This window comes from Canis lupus, chromosome 19, assembly GCF_003254725.2.
Source record: "Canis lupus dingo isolate Sandy chromosome 19, ASM325472v2, whole genome shotgun sequence".
NCBI lineage: Eukaryota > Metazoa > Chordata > Mammalia > Carnivora > Canidae > Canis > Canis lupus.
In genome coordinates, this window is record NC_064261.1 from 41,252,423 (window position 1) to 41,270,499 (window position 18,077).

General features: G+C 34.2%; 2 long non-coding RNA genes and 1 other non-coding gene across 5 annotated transcripts in view; 2 read left to right on the plus strand and 1 right to left on the minus strand.

The window, feature by feature from the left end:
• The window catches only part of LOC125753025 (uncharacterized), a 114,876-nt gene that overhangs the window by 85,833 nt on the left and 10,966 nt on the right, over window positions 1–18,077 (minus strand). For 2 of the 3 annotated variants that reach the window (XR_007403837.1, XR_007403835.1), the window contains one exon: window positions 5,434–5,551. The exons of the other annotated variant lie outside the window; for it this stretch is intronic. This is a non-coding gene — a long non-coding RNA (uncharacterized LOC125753025). The remainder of the gene's footprint in view (window positions 1–5,433; window positions 5,552–18,077) is intronic. 3 annotated transcript variants of the gene reach the window in all.
• LOC118351555 (uncharacterized) overlaps window positions 1–18,077 on the plus strand; it is a 40,917-nt gene that overhangs the window by 14,912 nt on the left and 7,928 nt on the right. The gene's annotated exons all lie outside the window — the stretch shown is intronic.
• LOC112649999 (U4 spliceosomal RNA) lies at window positions 5,816–5,950 on the plus strand. The gene has a single exon (XR_003129864.1). It is a non-coding gene; the product is annotated as a U4 spliceosomal RNA (small nuclear RNA).

Here is an 18,077-nt window from a genome sequence, read left to right on the forward strand (position 1 = left end):
CACTTGAAAAGTAGCCCCTGGTTTGCTACTGGGCAGAAGGAGAAACTGAACACACTACAGGGCACTATTTATGCAATCTAAATCGCGTGTTATATACTTGTTATATACTCGGTGTTATATAACTTACCAAATCATAAAATTGGAACATTTACAGAAGTAATTGTATTATAAAGTGGAAATAGCATGCAATCTAGTGCTAGCAGGTCAATAGAATGCATGGGTTAAATGTCACAAAGTGGTCAAGATTTCAGTGCCTGCTCCTGCTACTTCACTGTCTCTCCTTCATCCTAGTTATGGCCTCACCGCAAGTACTGTGAGAAGAGTTAATGAAAAGGAAAAAGGAAAGATCTGGATTATGAATAAATCAACACAATATTCTCTTACTAGGTGGAAATGGAGAAAAAAGAAAGACAGTGCTGATGGGTATCTTCCTAGTGAGTGGATTGTTCACTTACATTAGAGATGACCCATGGTAAAGACTGACATAATTCATAGGTGATACTATATGCTAGCTGGTAAATCAGGTACTTGAACAAAATTGGAAAACTGGTGACAACAAATCTAAGTGGATGAATACCTTGGCAAAGAGTATAAAAATATTCACATTCTACATAAATGCCTATCAGAGGGTATCTACAGCATCAGACACTCTTAATAATTAATGCATAAGATCCATTCTTTGATGTCAGCCTCTTTCCCCAGGCACTCTGGCATTTGCTCAATGAGCTCATATATAATGAAGCCCTGATAGCAGGGGCAGAGGCTATACATAGCTCAATAGCATGTACTTTCTCTTGCAAAAGCTTAACTACATATCATTATTGTTGAGTGCAAAATCTGTTAATAACAGAGACCAATACTGAGACCAAAATGTCACCAGTTTTTTACAATTTTGGGAACTGTATAAACTTATAGTTCTGGGAAGTCCAAGATAAATGCACTAGCAAATTCTGTGTCTGGTAAGAGCCCACTTCCTTGATAAGCTTATTTTTTGTTTTTCGCTTTTTTTTTTTTTTTTTTTAATATAGCTGACTATGTTATATTATTTTCATGTGTATAACAGGGATTCAACAACTCTATGGAACTCTCTGCTCACCACAAGTGTAACTCCCATCTATCAACCTATAATAACACTATTATATCATGACTATATTCCCTATGCTGCACCTTTCATCCCCTACAGAGCTATATTTTCACTTTGACCTCAGCATGAAAGGAATGGTTGGGAGAGATCCCTAAGGCCTCGTGTCCTGGGGTATTAATCCTATTTATGAGAGTGCTCCATCCTGACCTAATCCCCTCCCAAACCCCACCTCCAAATGCCATTGCATTGGGGATTAGGTTTCAACATACAAAATTTGGACAGATAAATGTTCAATCCATTGCAAGGTAAGAGTAAATTACTCTTAGATTTCACCAAATCACCCAAAGAATTTTTGCATTCTGTTCATAGCATCTGGGGATTGGTATGTTTGGAGGTCTTAGAGACCTCAGTTTATTGACTCAATATGTTATTGCTTAAAATTCAGGTTCTATCTAGTTATAAACTTCTATAAATTAAATTTTAATGAACAGTCTTGTGCAAGATGTGCCTTGTCATAGAGAATTGCTGGTTCATATGACCAAAGCTTGGTTTTTCTTAGAGACTAGCAGACAGTTTCCAAAGTGGTTGTACAGTATTACACTCTCAACAGAAGAGCTCTAGTTGCTCTATATCCTTACAAATCCTTGGAGTTTAATATTAGCTGGTTTGGTATGTATGGTGTTTGTAATTAATTTTAAAATCTCATTGTGAAAAAAAATAAAATCTCATTGTGACTGTAATTTGTATTATAGTCATGGAATTGAGAACCTTTTCATATGCTTATTGACATATGGATATCTTATTTTTCTGAAGTATTTGCCCAAGTATTTTTGTTATCTGAAAAAAAAGTTATCATTTTAATGATCTGTAGGATTATTTTATATGTTCTGGATGTAAATCCTTTGCCAGATACAGGTTTTGTAGATATACCTTCCAAGTTGTGGTTTGTCTTTTTACTTCCTTAACTTCATCTTTTGGTGTATTTTGGAGATTTTATTTTTAAGTCAAATTGTTTTTATGCTTAGCACCTTCTTTGTTCTAATTAAGAAATATTTGCCTATGCCAGATATATCTGTGTTTCCTTCTAGAAGCTTAAAATATTACTTTTGACATTTAGGCTTCTGATCCATTTTGTATTAATTTTGGTACAAGGGGTAAGGTGTATGTGTGGAGGGAGTCAGTGGTAACTAATTTTATAAACATTTTTTCTTCCATTTGGGTATCTAATTTCTCCAGAAATATTTGTTGTGATGATTAATTTTATGTATCAACCTGACTGGGCTAAGGGAGGCCCAGCTAGCTGGCAAAACATTATTTCTGGGTGTACCTGTGAGGATGTTTCTGTAAGAGACTGGCATTTTGATTCAGTAGACTGAATAGACAACCACTCATGGAGCTCCCAGATGGCTCAGTCGGTTAAATATCTGACTCTTGATTGCAGCTCAGGTCATGATCTCAGAGTTGTAAGATGGGCCCCACATCAGGCCCATGATGGGCATAAAGCCTGCTTAAGATTTTCTGTCTCCTTATGCCCTTCCCCACTATCCTGACCAATGTGATGGGCATCAGCCAATACATTGAGGGTCTAAATAGAACAAAAAAGTGAAGGAAGAGTGAATTCTCTCTTTCTCTTATCTGAAGCTGAGACATCCATCTTTTCCTCAAACCTGTGGAGCTCCTGGTTCTTGGGCCTTTAGACATTGGGACTTAAACAAGCACCTACCCTTCAGATTTAGACTATATCACTGGCTTTCCTAGGTGCTCCAGCTTGCAGAGGAGGTATATTGTGAAACTTAGATTCCATAATCACATGAGACAATTCCTATAATATATCTCCTTTTATCTACACCTATCTCTCTATATATATCTAATTAGTTCTATTTCTCTGGGGAATCCTAAATTTTTTAATTGAATAAATCTCCCTTCATCTTACTGAACTGCATAGGTGCCTCCATCAAAACCAAGTAATTACATATATGGGTTTATTTCTAGACTTTTTGTTGTTGTTCTACTAGTCTATTTGCTCACATGTATGCTAATATTTCATTGGCTCAATTAATGTAGTTTTATTCTAAATGTTGAAATATGGTACCTCAGCCTTCTTTTTCTTTTTCTAGTCTGCCTGACTCTTCTTTCTTTAAATGAATATATAAAATGTATATTTATAATCATTTATTTTTATATTTTTAAAAGATTTTATTTATTCATGAGAGACACAGAGAGAGAGAAAGAGAGAGGCAGAGACACAGGCAGAGGGAGAAGCAGGCTCTAGGTAGGGAGCCCGATGTGGGACTTGATCCTGGGACTCCAGGATCATGCCCTGGGCCAAAGGCAGTTGCTAAACCGCTAAGCCACCCAGGTGTCCCAAAATGTATATTTATAATAATTTATGTACTATGTTTTAGAAGTCTAATGATAAGAATATATAACATACATGATTCTTAAAACATAGTAATATGTAATTATGTATCTACTATAAGGTTTATAATTCTTTTATAAGCAATCAACTTTAAGTTCTAAAATAAAAAACCACTAGAATTTGGAAGGGGGTAAATGTGAATCTACAGATCAACTTCAGGAGAAATGATATCTTAATATTCAGACTTTCAATTTGTGACAATAGTATCTCTCTACATTTATGTATACCTTTAACTTCTTTCACGAATTTTCAATGTATAGTTTTTACATGTGGTAAAAATTAAGTATTTTAAGTTTTTTGGGATGCTGCTATAAATTATATTATTTTTCAATTTTATTTCCCATTTATTACTATACATTTATAGAAACTGATGGTCTAAGTGGCTCTTATCCACAATTTTTTAATTTATATCTCTTTTTCCCTGTGTTTTTGTTTAGATAATTTCAAATGACCTTTGAAGTTAGTAATTCTGTTTTCCTTCTGTATCCACTCTACTTTTAAGCCAATCAAAAGAATTTTTCATTTCAAATATAATTTTTAGCTCCAGAATTTTGTTTTTTTTTTTCTAAACTCTTCATCTTTATACCATTTCATCCACATTTCTAATTCTTATTTTTTACTCTATTAATTCCTGCATTTGTGTCATCTACAGTTCTGCTTCTTGGGACTTTTTTACTTTTTACTGTAATCACATTGACCTGCCACTTTGCAGGTACTTCTAATTACTCTTGTGTATCCTGTATTTTAGATATAAAATAGTAGCAGAAACTCAAGTAGATAATAAATTCTTCCAGAAACGACTTGCTTTGCTCCTTTGTTATGCAGTTAGGTGCTTATATCTTCACTTTAAGCGATAGGTTAGGTGACTTGTATTCTAGTTTTTCACAGTGAGATTAGGTCCTGTCCACTAGCAGGGCTTTGAAATTTAATCAAAAAGAAATTAAACAATTTCTTTTCATTTTCCAAACAGCCTCTAATTTTTTAGGACCATTGCTCAGTTACCCAGATTTCTTATGAGGAGAATTGGCTAGCAGCCATGTCAGCCGTTTTGCAGTGGCAAAGATTTCAGCTGATTTCTGCTTAATGCTCCTTTGTGTATAATGTTTTATACCAATTTTCTTTTCTCTGTAGACTCAACAACTGCATTAATAAAGAATGTTGCTTGTCTTTCTCATCTCTGAAGGGCCATCATCTTTCAAAAATTATTTTATTGGGATCCCTGGGTGGCGTAGCGGTTTAGCGCCTGCCTTTGGCCCAGGGTGCAATCCTGGAGACCCGGGATCGAATCCCACGTCAGGCTCCCGGTGCATGGAGCCTGCTTCTCCCTCTGCCTATGTCTCTGCCTCTCTCTCTCTCTCTCTCTCTCTCTCTCTCTGTGACTATCATAAATAAATAAAAATTTAAAAAAATTATTTTATTTAGACTTGTTTATATCTTAGTTCTTTCATGGCTTTAAATAGTATATAAAGTTGTATGCTTTTTCTTAATATTAATGTGCTCAGTTATTTTGTGATTCTATTTTAACCGAGGTCAGAACTCCAACATACATATTTTATGTTAATTAATTTTTCTCCCATCCTTCACTACTTTTCCTGCTGTCATATATGAAGAACAAAGAGTAGTGTTTTAGGTTTCATTGAATTGATACCATCTCAGGATGATAAGGTAGCTATTAGGACTTTGCATGGAGCCTGATGTTTTTAAAAGAACAGAGGGAAAAGTGTATTCTGAGGAGGAAAATGAAAGGCTGAATCTTACTTTTTGTCCTGCAGATTTAACTTTCACATTTCTCATGCTCTCTGCTCTAGAAAATAATTTATAAATCACAACAGTGAACTCCCTTACCCATTTAACACCAATTTGGTTAAGTCACTAAGCAAAACATACTGGTAGAAATGGAAGGAGGCCACGTCTGACCATTCTGAGATACCTGCAATGTACCAGGATTCATGATGGTTGATTCAGTGGTGGCTCCAAAAGTATACACACGTGTTAGTTAGGCTGAATACTTAATATTTGTGCACTTCACTGTGTGTGTAAACTCCAACCTGTGAAGAGCATGTAATTAAGTGATGAGTCACTAAATTCTACTCCGGAAACCAATATTACCCTATATGTTAACTAACTAGAATTTAAATAAAAACTTAAAACAAATCAAAATTTATATAGAGAGATATAACATTCTATTTAATAGTGAACTTTTGAATTTTCCTTGTGAAATAAAAAAAAAAGATGAAGATGTCCATTATTACTATCTCTACCCAACATTGTACAACATAGTGTAAATTCCTCTCTACTACAACATGGCAAGAAGTTTTGTGCAGTGGCAATATCGTACCCAATGAGGTTTATCCAAGGCGTGATTATTGCTAATTGAAACATGGCAAGAAGAAAAAAAGTATAGCGTTTAGGAAAAAAAAACAAATTGGTCATAATTCACATCTGACATCATCATTTGAAAAACTAAAATATTAAATATTAATATTAATTAATATTAAAAGTAAAATTGAAAAATGAATTTAACAAGGCCTTGAAAAATGAATTTAGTAAGGTTTATATAACGACAACACAAAGTCATTATATACACATATTTCTATGCAATAACATAAAATTACAAACTCATGCTTTTTTGAAATTATACTATTTAATTAGCACCAAGAATCAAATATCGAAGAGTAAAATTGAAAGTTGTATAAGATAGAAAAATTACAAGACATTTTTGAGAGAATTTAAAGGTAACCTGTCCAAGTAACTGAAACTTTATGAATCATAATAGTAAGAATTATAAAAATGTTAATTATCTCCAAATTTATCAGTAAATTAAAGGAAATTTCAAAATATATGTTTGTATAAATTCACAAGCTGGTTCTTAAATATATATGAGAATACAATACAATAGGCCAAGAACATACAAGACAAAGCTGTAAAAGAAGAACACAATTGGAGGAATGTTAATACCAGATATCAAAACTTATTATAAAGCAACACCAATTAAGGCCATGTAGTGTTGATGCAAAACAGACTAATAAATCAAATGAATAAAATAGAGAATCTAAAAAAGGCTCTACACATCTTTAATTTATATCAAAGAGGACTCTATAATATAGCAAGAATTGTCTTTTCAGTAATTGATGCTGAGTCTACTGGATACCCATATAGAAAAATATTTAATCTTGACACGTACCTCACACCATATGCAAAAATCAGTTCCAGAAGGACTGTAAATCTGAATGTCATAGATAAAGCAATAAAACTTTTGGAAGCAAATATGTTATAATATCGTAATAAGTTTTGGGTTGGCAAAGATTTCTTATGCTGGACATAGAAACATAAACTATGAAATAAAAGACTAATAGATAAATTATATTAACATTTAAAGTATTTATTAATCAAAAGACACCATTACAGAAAGTGAAAAGGTAAAGCAAGAAGATATATGCATCCAGAACATATGAACTATTATGAACCAATAAAAGGAAGACAATACAATAGGAAAATAAACCAAAGACCTGAACAAGTTATAAAACAATATCCAAATGGTCAATTAATGAAAAAGTAGTAAATTTCATTAGTCCTCAACAAACCAAAGCTGAAACTACAATGAGATATCACGATACATTTGCAAAATGGTAAAAATAAAAATAAATGTAAAATAAGATAGTATCAAGGGTAAGAGTATGGCATAATGGAAGCCCTTGTAAATTAACAAAGGGAGTGTAAATTTGTACTGTGACCTTCTATAAACTTTGTAGCAATTTCCACTAAAATAGAATAAAAGCACATCCAATGACCCATAGATTCCATTTATTTGTATAAATGGACCTAAGAGATATGTAGAAGAATATACATAAATATGCCATTACTTATAACCCTAAAATAGAAACAACCCAAATGTTTGATGGAGGATTGGGTAAAGTGTGGTCAGTTAATACAATGGAGTGCCATAAAATGACAATGATGTCAATATTTTTACATGAAATGAAGATTAATTTCACACATAGGTTAAGCAAAAGAAATCATATACAATGGAATGTATACCGCATGATTCTATGTAAAGTTCAACAATGGAATAGTGTTAATTTTGTATATGTTAAACTATGTGGTGTACATTTATGATTTGTGCAGTATTTGGCATGCATGATATGCTATTAAATATTCACTGGAAAAGAATCAAATATACATTTACAGGTTTCCAAAAATGTATTTCCTAGGAAACCAAAACAGAAATTAAAGCACCAATGCATAAGCACATATATGCAATGGTGTTAACTGTAGAATTTTCATAGAAAAAGAAAAAAGAGTGACAAATTCCTTATAATGAAGACTGTTTAATAAATGATGGTATCTGCACATCATGGGATATGATACAGCCATGAGAATTAGAGTTACTATTTGACTTGGAAATATTTCCATGAAATATCGAGTAAATAAAGTGAGGAGTAGGAAAAGGAGGTAGAGTATTTAATTTTCACTTAAAAAAAATCACCCAAAACTTTTGTTTTAAATATATTTGTATATATTTATATATAAAACATATAAATATGAGTATACATTAATATATATTCATATAAATATAAATAAATCATATACATTTTATAAACATAAATTTTATATACTACTATGAGATCACGGGGAATTTTGAATAATGCCTACATTCTCGGTAGGAGGTAAGGATTGACGTGTGGAAAGATGAGAATAAGGGGATTAGACAAATGTAAATTAAGAAAAACATAACCCTTAAAGATTAGTTTTGTTACAGTGAATAGATATGTAAACACAAGATAAATAATAGAAAATGAAAATAAAGATTTAAAATGAAAGACCAAAAATAAATAAAAAGGAAAACTACAGCTAACTGTGCCCATTGATGTAAATAACTTTAAAAAAAATATTAGCATCCAAACCAAACATTTGTTTTAAAAAATGTATCATGATCATACATTTTTGACAGGAATATGTCAAGGGTACCCAGTATGATTGCTATTATTCAGTATTATTCTAAAGACACTGTCATTATTTAAAATAATGGGATTGTTAACATACGGAAAAGGCTAAAATCTGTAAAGCAAACTATAAAAAGAGGTGAAAGGTATTTAGGATATATACTTATGACAAAATATACACCTTTGAGATGACCATAAGAGCTCCATTTACTTTGTTTTGATAGACTATTGACTGAGAGGATAACAAATTTCACAAGTCATTACAATCTGAAGTGCCTCCATCTTTTCTAGTTTATCCAGGATATTGTGCCACAACTGGTAGGACAGTAGTATGTAATCATATCTACTTAGCAAGGTTGTGCATTAGATGTTGGGATAGGAATGTTGCCATCAAGGAATTTATAATCTATTATGGGGAAGGAGGACTCGTAAGTGCTGTGATACAATAAAAAGTTTAGATAGTATTATTAGGTAGCATGTTCAGAATATATTGAAAAATCAAATATGCTAAGTTTGCCTAGGATGACTAGGTGATGTCTGTCCAAAGGATTTGGAGATAAGTTTTGAGACAGACTGGGGAATGTCATTCTGAGCAGAGGAAACACAGGTAGGGTGTCATGGTATAGGATACCTGATATATTTGGAAACATAAGTTTAAGTGGAACTAAAGAATGGGCTTCTTGAGAAGGAGAGAGGAGCTAGATTATAAAGAGTTATCCGTAGCATATTAAACAGTGTAGACATTACCCAAAGGCACGGAGATCCATTTTGCGTGCTTAAGCAGAGCACAAGTCAGATTTATATTTTAGTAGCATAGAACAGGGTGTAGGGTAATAGAGGCAAAGGGGAAGTGGCTATGGAAACAAAAAGGAGAAGAACTGAAAAGATGTGTGGATCTGGTTTGAGAAAAAAGATAATGAGCGGAGTTGGGGACACATCTAACTGGAGGTTCCTATAGAATCACCAGGCCAAGATCTCTAGATCTGTAAGAGTAAAAAGGGGAACGTACCCCTGGGACGGTGTTTCTCCCATTTCCAACTCCAAGAGAGTTGAAAACTTCTCCATTTTCACTTTAGATCGAGTGCACTTTTAATTCAAGTTTATCTAAGTCTTAACATATTTATGAAAAGATTATTTTCATGATGGAAATGTTTCAATTATAAGAATTAAACTATGTACCTACTAGTATCAATGGAAATGTATTTTCGGTTCAGTTACATCTAATCTGAAACACTCAATATAACTTTACTTCAATAGCTAATAAATGTATCTGGGATTTTATTTTTCTTTTTTCTAACTTTGATTTTTATCTTCCTTAGAAACATTTTTTCATTCTTCCTTTTCTTTTTTTTAATATTTTACAATAAAAATGCTGTTTGATATAATTTTATATATATTCGATTTACTTTTTAACCTGCTTTTAGGTTCATATAAAGGAAAATTGACTCCTTTACCTTTTAGTTTATTTATTACTTTTCCTTGGATATTTATTTAAGACATTCATAGCAAATTCAACTTTGAAGGGCTTATTTTCCTAGATCAGGAGAGTTTACCAGTATCCATGTATACCAATTTATATTTTTTTAAATACTTTTATATTTTCCTAGCTCATCTTGGATGTTGTCTTTCATCACAATGATAGCCTTGCACTAATTGTCTTTTGGTATTTAACTTGTTTATAATTGGCATATGAAAGCCTATGGTCATGATATAGTCCAATGTCTAAAATAGCAGTATTTATTAAAGTGTGGCTACTAAAATCTTGGTAAATTGTTATTCTAATTTTGTTAGAATATTGCAGTTTTAAGGAGAAAGAATTCAGCATGACAATTATCCCTATTTTGATACTAATTGTTTTTTCTGTCAAGTAGAACATATTTGCATAACTTCCTCAACATAAGAGTAAGTTTAATAATATGCTGTATCTGAATTCATACTCTAATTGCACATTCTAAAAACTCAATTTTCATTTGTAGTGGTTTTGAAAAACTGAAGCTTTCTACCATTTCTATGTCTGTATCTTTCGGTGGTTACAACTAGAATAGCTTTTCTTTTATAGTCTCTCCAGCTCACAATGATCCCCCTTTTTGAGATAATTGTTCTCTGATTCACAGCTATGAGGGCTCAGGAGTCCTGTGACATAAGTTTTGATTGCACAGCCAACTTACATGAGTTTAGACTCAAGTTCTTCCACGTAAGTGTTGTATGACCTTGAGCAAGGATCTTAACCTTTCTGGACCTTAGTTTTCTCATCTTTAAATTGAGGATAATGGCTATAATGCTTCTTCACTGAATTGCTGCTGGATTAAATAACAAATACAATACTGATTCTATAATACAATGTAATGATAGTGATACTAGTACTGCTTTTAAAATAGTATCTGACATACGGCTATTATTTTATACAAACCAATGTGTCCATTGCCCCTTCTACATCCCAAGTAAAATTAATTTTATGGGAAGGAATCATCTGTTTCAAGCAGAAATCTCCTGAGAATAACACTTAGAAAGTTAGTTTCTGTTGATAACTTGAACTGGAACAAGTGAAATTGAGAGTTGTGTTATGCCTGTGCCTTTGAGCTTTTTCTTTCTTCTTTCTTTCTCTCTTTTCTTTCTTCTTTCTTTCTTTTTTTCTCTTTTCTTTCCTTCTTTCTTTCTCTTCTTTCTTTCTTCTTTCTTTCTTTCTTTCTTTCTTTCTTTCTTTCTTTCTTTCATTCATTCGTTATTGTTGTTGTTGAGATCCAGCTTTAGGTTCTAGGGGAAACTCATAGGTTCTTCTATTTAGTGTTTACATCTTTCCTTGATTTCTATTTCTTTCACAAAAGAGACTTCATAATATGTAAGAGTTACAGCTCTTTTTTTTTAAATTTTTTTTTAGAGTTACAGCTCTTGATTGTAGAGAATATTCTAGTACTAGTTATATGCTAAGGTGACCAGAGTGATCTGTTTAATATTTATTTTCCTATCAACAATATTTTAGTTATTAATTGTGGATAGCAAAGAACAAAATCAGAATGCTGAGTACTCTATTTAAGGCAGACCTAACTCAAAGCCACTTCCTTTATGAAGATGTACTTAAATACAGGTACTGAATTGTTCCTCTTTGGATCCCAAAACAATGGATCTCAGGTATTTAGAGGAACTTATCCAGTAAAGAGATTCTGCGTTCATCACTGGATTTTTCGCCTTACCGTCTATAACACTATCTTTTTTATAAAATAATTATGTTCACTTCCTCCCCTCCAAAACAAACAAAAAAAAAATCAGGAAGGACTTCCATCTTAAAATTGAGTCACTTTTTTTTTCTTTGTGAAAGAGAGAAAGAGAGAGAGAGAGAGAGAGAGCATGCACCCACGCATATGCTGGGAGGGGGAGGGGCAAACGGAGAGGGAGACAGAGAAACTTAAGCAGGCTCCACATCTAGCTCCTGAGCCTGAAGCAGGGTGGGTTCTCATCACCCTAAGATCATGACCTGAGTTAAAATCAAGAGTCAGAGGCTTAACTGTTTGAGCTACTTTGGCACTCCTAAGTTGAATCTTTTCAACTAAATATATTTAATTTTATGAAAAATCCCTTTATATTTTCCTTCCGTTTCTTATTTAATGATCAACTGGCACCAAATCTTGGTCTAATGGTACTTCTTATCCTTTACTCTTAGCACCTGCCAGTTCATAGTTGGTATTATATTTATGAAGATTTCCTTCTCTTCCATTAAATGATATTCCCCTTGGAGGGAAAATGGTTCTCTTGTGCATCATACCCAGGATAGGTCTTATTACTGAGCATTGACTATATATGTTATCAAGATTATGCTATGCATGTAGCCTGGGAGAAAATTATTGGTTTTTGTTAGTGTAGGGTTGAGTGAGAAATACATGAGAATAAAATATGGGCCAACCAGAACTTCTTTTACCCATAATGTTTAAATCTTTACTATAGAGGCTTACCAGGTAGCTCAACAAGGATAAAGACTTAAAGTCTTATTTCACCAATTATCTTTGCTTTATGTATCCTGTGATCACCGGGAGGGTATTTTGAGGGCCATCCCTAATTACTTAGTTTTCATTTTTAAAGGCATCACTATTTTTCTAGCTTTAACAATTTCAACAGCTCTAGGGTAGATAATAATAAGTGTCTTGGAAATAAATTATAGGCTACAAGCATTGTTGAGCCATTTGCATTTAAGACTCATTTGCTGAAATTATCAGACTGGGTTATAATAGATTGGGGCTGAGGCACCGGCTGGTTCCAACTTTCAAAAGCTACTCTGACTTGGAAATTATTTTAAAAGTAAGCAGGAATCTTTATTTAGTAACAACATGAACTGAGGGTATATTTACTACTTTTGTTGACCTGCCATTGAAGATACAGTTCTTATATCTAAGACTAAGCAGGTGTTTAACACAAAGACAATCACATGCTTTCACCTTTCAGCTGGGAGCACAGCATATACGGCAGGTCGGTATTAGAAGTCTCAACTCCCAAACTCAGCTCAACTCTAGTTAGGCAAAGAATTAGTCTCAGAAGCTGTAATTCTTCACACAGCTGATATCTGGGCTATAGCAAACTAGGAGACAACCCATTCCATGTGGGCAAGTGAAGAGTCTTATCAGGAGTCAGAGTTTTGCATATTTTGAACACACTCTGGGTCCAGTTTCAAATACCTTAAGTATTTCAAATACCCACCAGCATCTATTTCAAGCAACAGATGAAACACAGGCAATTTCTGCACCAGCTCCAAAGAAATACTTTCATATATTCAACCGAATTAATCTCATTTGACCACTCAATTACTGCCAAAATACACATTAAATTATTGCTTCAAGGTAATTTATTTCAAAATTATTTGGCATAGCAGAATTAATCATCTGGAAGCATCACAAAGTAGATTTCACTTTTAGCCAGACACGAACAGTGGTTTGTAAGGTTCATATTCCATGGGCTCTGCACCTGCCCTACTGGAGATATATTCTCACCAGCCTTTTCTCCCACTGCCTGTCCAGCCCCTTTGTGCATGCGCCCTGTTGTGTGGCATGTAGGCATCCTATTGCCTGGGATTCCCCAGCTCGGTGCTTCCTCACATCTTCACTGGTGTGGTTCACTGGTTAATTCTCCAAGTAACTGACTTAGTCATCATTCTGGTCTCAGCTTTCTTCTAGAGAAACCTTTTCAGCCTCCACGATTACATTATGTACTTCAGTTACCTGAAAATGCTCTTTTTTAACTACAATATAATTTACTTAATTGCTACTTCTCTCATTAGATTACAAGCTCCATGTGGCTAGGTGGGTTTTTTTATTTTTTTATTTTTTTTGCCCCTGCTGCTTTTAGATCTATGCACAACTGCCACAAATGTGGTAGCAGCCCCCCACCCCCCTTTTTTTTGTAGAAATGACATCTAGGGATCCCTGGGTGGCGCAGCGGTTTGGCGCCTGCCTTTGGCCCAGGGCGCGATCCTGGAGACCCGGGATTGAATCCCACATCGGGCTCCCGGTGCATGGAGCCTGCTTCTCCCTCTGCCTGTGTCTCTGCCTCTCTCTCTCTCTCTCTGTGACTATCATAAATAAATAAATAAATAAATAAATAATAAATAAATAAATACATAAATACATAAATACATAAATACATAAATAAATAAGAAACGACATCTAGAATATGATGGCAGCAAAGCATTTTCCAAACTAGTCCTCCAAGACAGTGGCAGCTGTGTCAAATTTTCTAGTACCATTTTGTGGGGCAATACCCTGAGAAGACAGTAGCCCAAACTTTCCTGGGCAACTAACCTTAAAACCAGTGGTTTAGAGCTCTGGCTTGACAGGCTACATTCATTGCTATTCCACTGGGCAAGAACAAAGTTTTACTCAATTCTCATATGTGCATAGAAGCATATGTATTCATAAGGCACTTGAGGGATATTTGCAGAGGAGGAATCTTTTGAATTCTGTATGTTCTTATATGTCTAAGAGGTGGGAGCAGTGAGCATAAAAGTTCTGGGAACTTTGGGCAAACATTACATTACATTCGTCTTCTAGGGCTGCTGTAACAAAATATCACAAGCACAAACTGGATGCCTTTCGCAACAGAAATTTATTTTCTCATGGTTCTAGAGGCTGGAAGTCCAACATTAAGTGGTCAGTATATTGGGTTTCTCATGAGGCCTCTCTCCTTGGTTTTCAGATGGCCTTTTCTCTGGGCATGCATGCTTCCCTAGTGTCCCTTCCTCTTATAAATACACCAGTCATATTGGATTAGGGCCTCAATCTTAAGACCTCATTTAATCTTAATTATCTTAATATAGGCCCTGTCTCCAAATACAGTCATACTGGGGGGTTAGGACTTCAGTATATGAATTCTTAGGGGGATACAATTCGGTCCATACTATCTACTAAACCCCAGGATACACTGGTTTTATAGGTAGCTGCTCATTCAAAAGAGTAATCTTTAATGTTGCTATATTTTGATTTTATATATATAATAAATCACATTCATAAATGTTATATACAGGAATATGTATATAAATATTACAAGTATTAAACTTACTATTCTGAGAGGGTCTTAAAATAGAGTCTGCATTTTATAGTTAAGATTACATAGTCAACTCACCCCTAATAGATAGCAGTATACTGTTATTTTAGGAAAGATCTTAAGGGGAAATAATATTTTTCATGAAATAGCCTTACAGACCTACATATACAGACAGATAAATTTTGCTCTACGTCATCTACTGTATTTGAGGGAATAAAAAGAAATTGCCAACTTCTGCTACAAGACAGCTCTTACAGTGTCTACATATAGGAATTGAGACCTCTATAAACCATTGATATGGTCCTGTATTGTGCATTTTGAAATTTATTGATATGAAAAAATATAAAATCATTATTTTGCATAGACTTATCTAAAATTGTTTACATACAGACTAGATTTTTGTCTTTCTTGTTTTGTCTTGATCTGTGATTTCAGATATAGACTATTTCTGATCCAAGGTATTTGTTTTGAATACCATATTGCAGAGCGCATTTTATCCACAGGAAGGTAAAAGGCTCAATTTGAGTGAACAAATTTACTGTGTGACAAGGTTGTTTCTTTTTTGAAAAGAGAAGATCCAATCCCCTCTTTAATACAATCAGTGGAGGAAGTCTATGAACTGTTTGAATTGAAATGAAAAACCATAATGACGACATTTATAACATCTGTCACATTAGATTTGCTTGGTCTATATATCTCTCTGTGGAATAATAGTGATTTATACAAATTGCTTCTCACTGCAATTTATATCAGTGTAAAGATGCCACCAGATATATGGAGGATTTTATTTGCTTCAAACTGAATGTCTGCTTAATTGTATTTGCCACTAAATGGAAATACTACCCTCTGGCATATCTGTTTAGATATAATGGTTAATTTATTTTGTGGTTTTATAACTTCAGCCTCTTCCACTCGTTAGATACTTAAAAGCGTAACTTTTTCTTTCTGCCAATATATATATATATGTTTATGTATGTGTCTATGACATCTTTATGTCACAAATCTGGTAACTATAATTTTATTCTCCAGGAAATAAGAAGCAACAGCAGCAACAACCTTACTCTGGCCACTGTTAAACTATAGCAGTGGTTCCCCAAATGCAGGGGAGAGGGGACAATCTTGCCCTTCAAAGAATATTTGATAACTGAAGAAATTTGGGATTGTCACAACTGCTGAGGGATGCTATGCCATCTAGTGGGCAGAAGCTAGGGATACTGAACATCTTGTAATCATGGAACAGTCCTAAACGACACAATAGCCCAAAATGTCATTAGTGCCAAGGATGATAAATCTCGAACTACAGAATGGTTTCTTAGTGTAATGGACTTATATTATCAAGATATGTCTACATAGAACCAGACATTTCCATTAGAAGTAAATAACTTTTAAAATCCAAATAATTTATGTAGAGATATATTATATAGATAAGTTTCCAAGAAATCCAATTGCATTTTTAGTTGTAGTTGGGAATATTTTAGACTTCTGCTTTCTTTCTGGTTGTTCCTATTCTGTCCCCTACAATGTAAGGCCTTCCCCAGTATTGGATGGAGCTCAGTGTGCTTTTTCCTCAGACTCCCTTTTCTTTGAAGGAGGCCCAGGAACTCAACTCCAGTCATAATTTTGGCTCTCTGCTGCCTGGCATTCTTGTGTCTTTGTTTTCCATGACAGTGACCTATTTTGGCTCCTTCTTTACATCAATGAACACTTTTTTCTATCCTTTTTGCTAAGTTTTCTTCTTCCTCCTATTCCTTCTGTGTATGTATCACCCATGTCTCTAACACTGAATCCTTTCTCTGCTTCTGGTTTTGCTCCTTTGACAATCTCATTCCCTTCTGATTTCAACAATGATTTCTAGGTGATTATTAAATTTGCAGTTTAAAGCTGAGTCTCTTTTCTGAGTTGCAGATGTTTTCCTGGGCACCAGCTGCTTTGCCCGACTGTGCTGCTTTCCTTAAATGCACATCTCATCTCCTTCAACTCACTATCTTCACATAGTCCATGCTAAATCATGTAGATTGTATCTCATGTAATTATCTGCCTTTTCTATCTACTCAGTCCTATTTGAAAATGGCATTCTTTCAAAAGCAGAGAATCTGTGTATTACTGCACTGCCAAAATGCTCAGTGCCCACTCTTCACCTTATGCATTAAAAAAAAAAGTCATCATCCTGACATTAAGACCTTCTGTATGGGACGCCTGGATTGCTCAGCAGTTGAGCATCTGCCTTTGGCTCAGGGTGTGATCCCGGAGTCCTGGGATTGAGTCCCACATCGAGCTCCCTGCATAGAGCCTGCTTCTCCCTCTGCCTGTGTCTCTGCCTCTCTCTGTGTCTCTCATGAATAAGTAAGTAAATAAATATTTTTTAAAAGACCTTCTGTAATATATTCCTAACCATTTTTTTCTGCTTTAACAATGTGTAGATCCAAAGAAACCCCATATTCCAGCCAAAGTGACTGGAACCTGGTTCCCCAATATGCCCCATACATTCCACAGTACCTGTTTTCTCAAGATTACTTTCTCCCCTCCAACTCTGTACCACATCACCGCATCCTGTAGAAAGCCTTTTTCAAAGCCTCTGATGCTACTCCATATCCAACATTATCTTTCTCTTCTGTGAACATCCAGAGCACTGTTGCCACCATTTCTTTAGTGCTTACCTGGTGGAATGGTCATCCTTATCTAATTTTCCTTGTCTGATTTTCTGTGTTAAATAAACTGCATATTGTTTGATGAATGACCTAGATTTTGTTTTGCATATCTGTTTTTTTTTCCAAAACACTGAACATAAAATGCTGCACATCATTCACTATTCAGTAAATGTACCATATTCAAATTACAATCTACCTCTTGTCCCATATCTTTAACTGCTGACAGCATATATTTATATTTTATCTCAAATTCTACACATGCGAAGCTGAACTCATTTACTCCTGATCACAAGATTCTTTAGAATTCCTTATTTTTGTCAAGTGGGACATTTTTCTTATTAGTCAAGTTAAAAAACAAAAAACAAAACAAAACAAAACAAAACAAAAAAGACCTCAGTCTTTACTTTTACACTTTCTTTTTAAAGCTATCAAATGTCTGATTCTTTCATTAAACAATT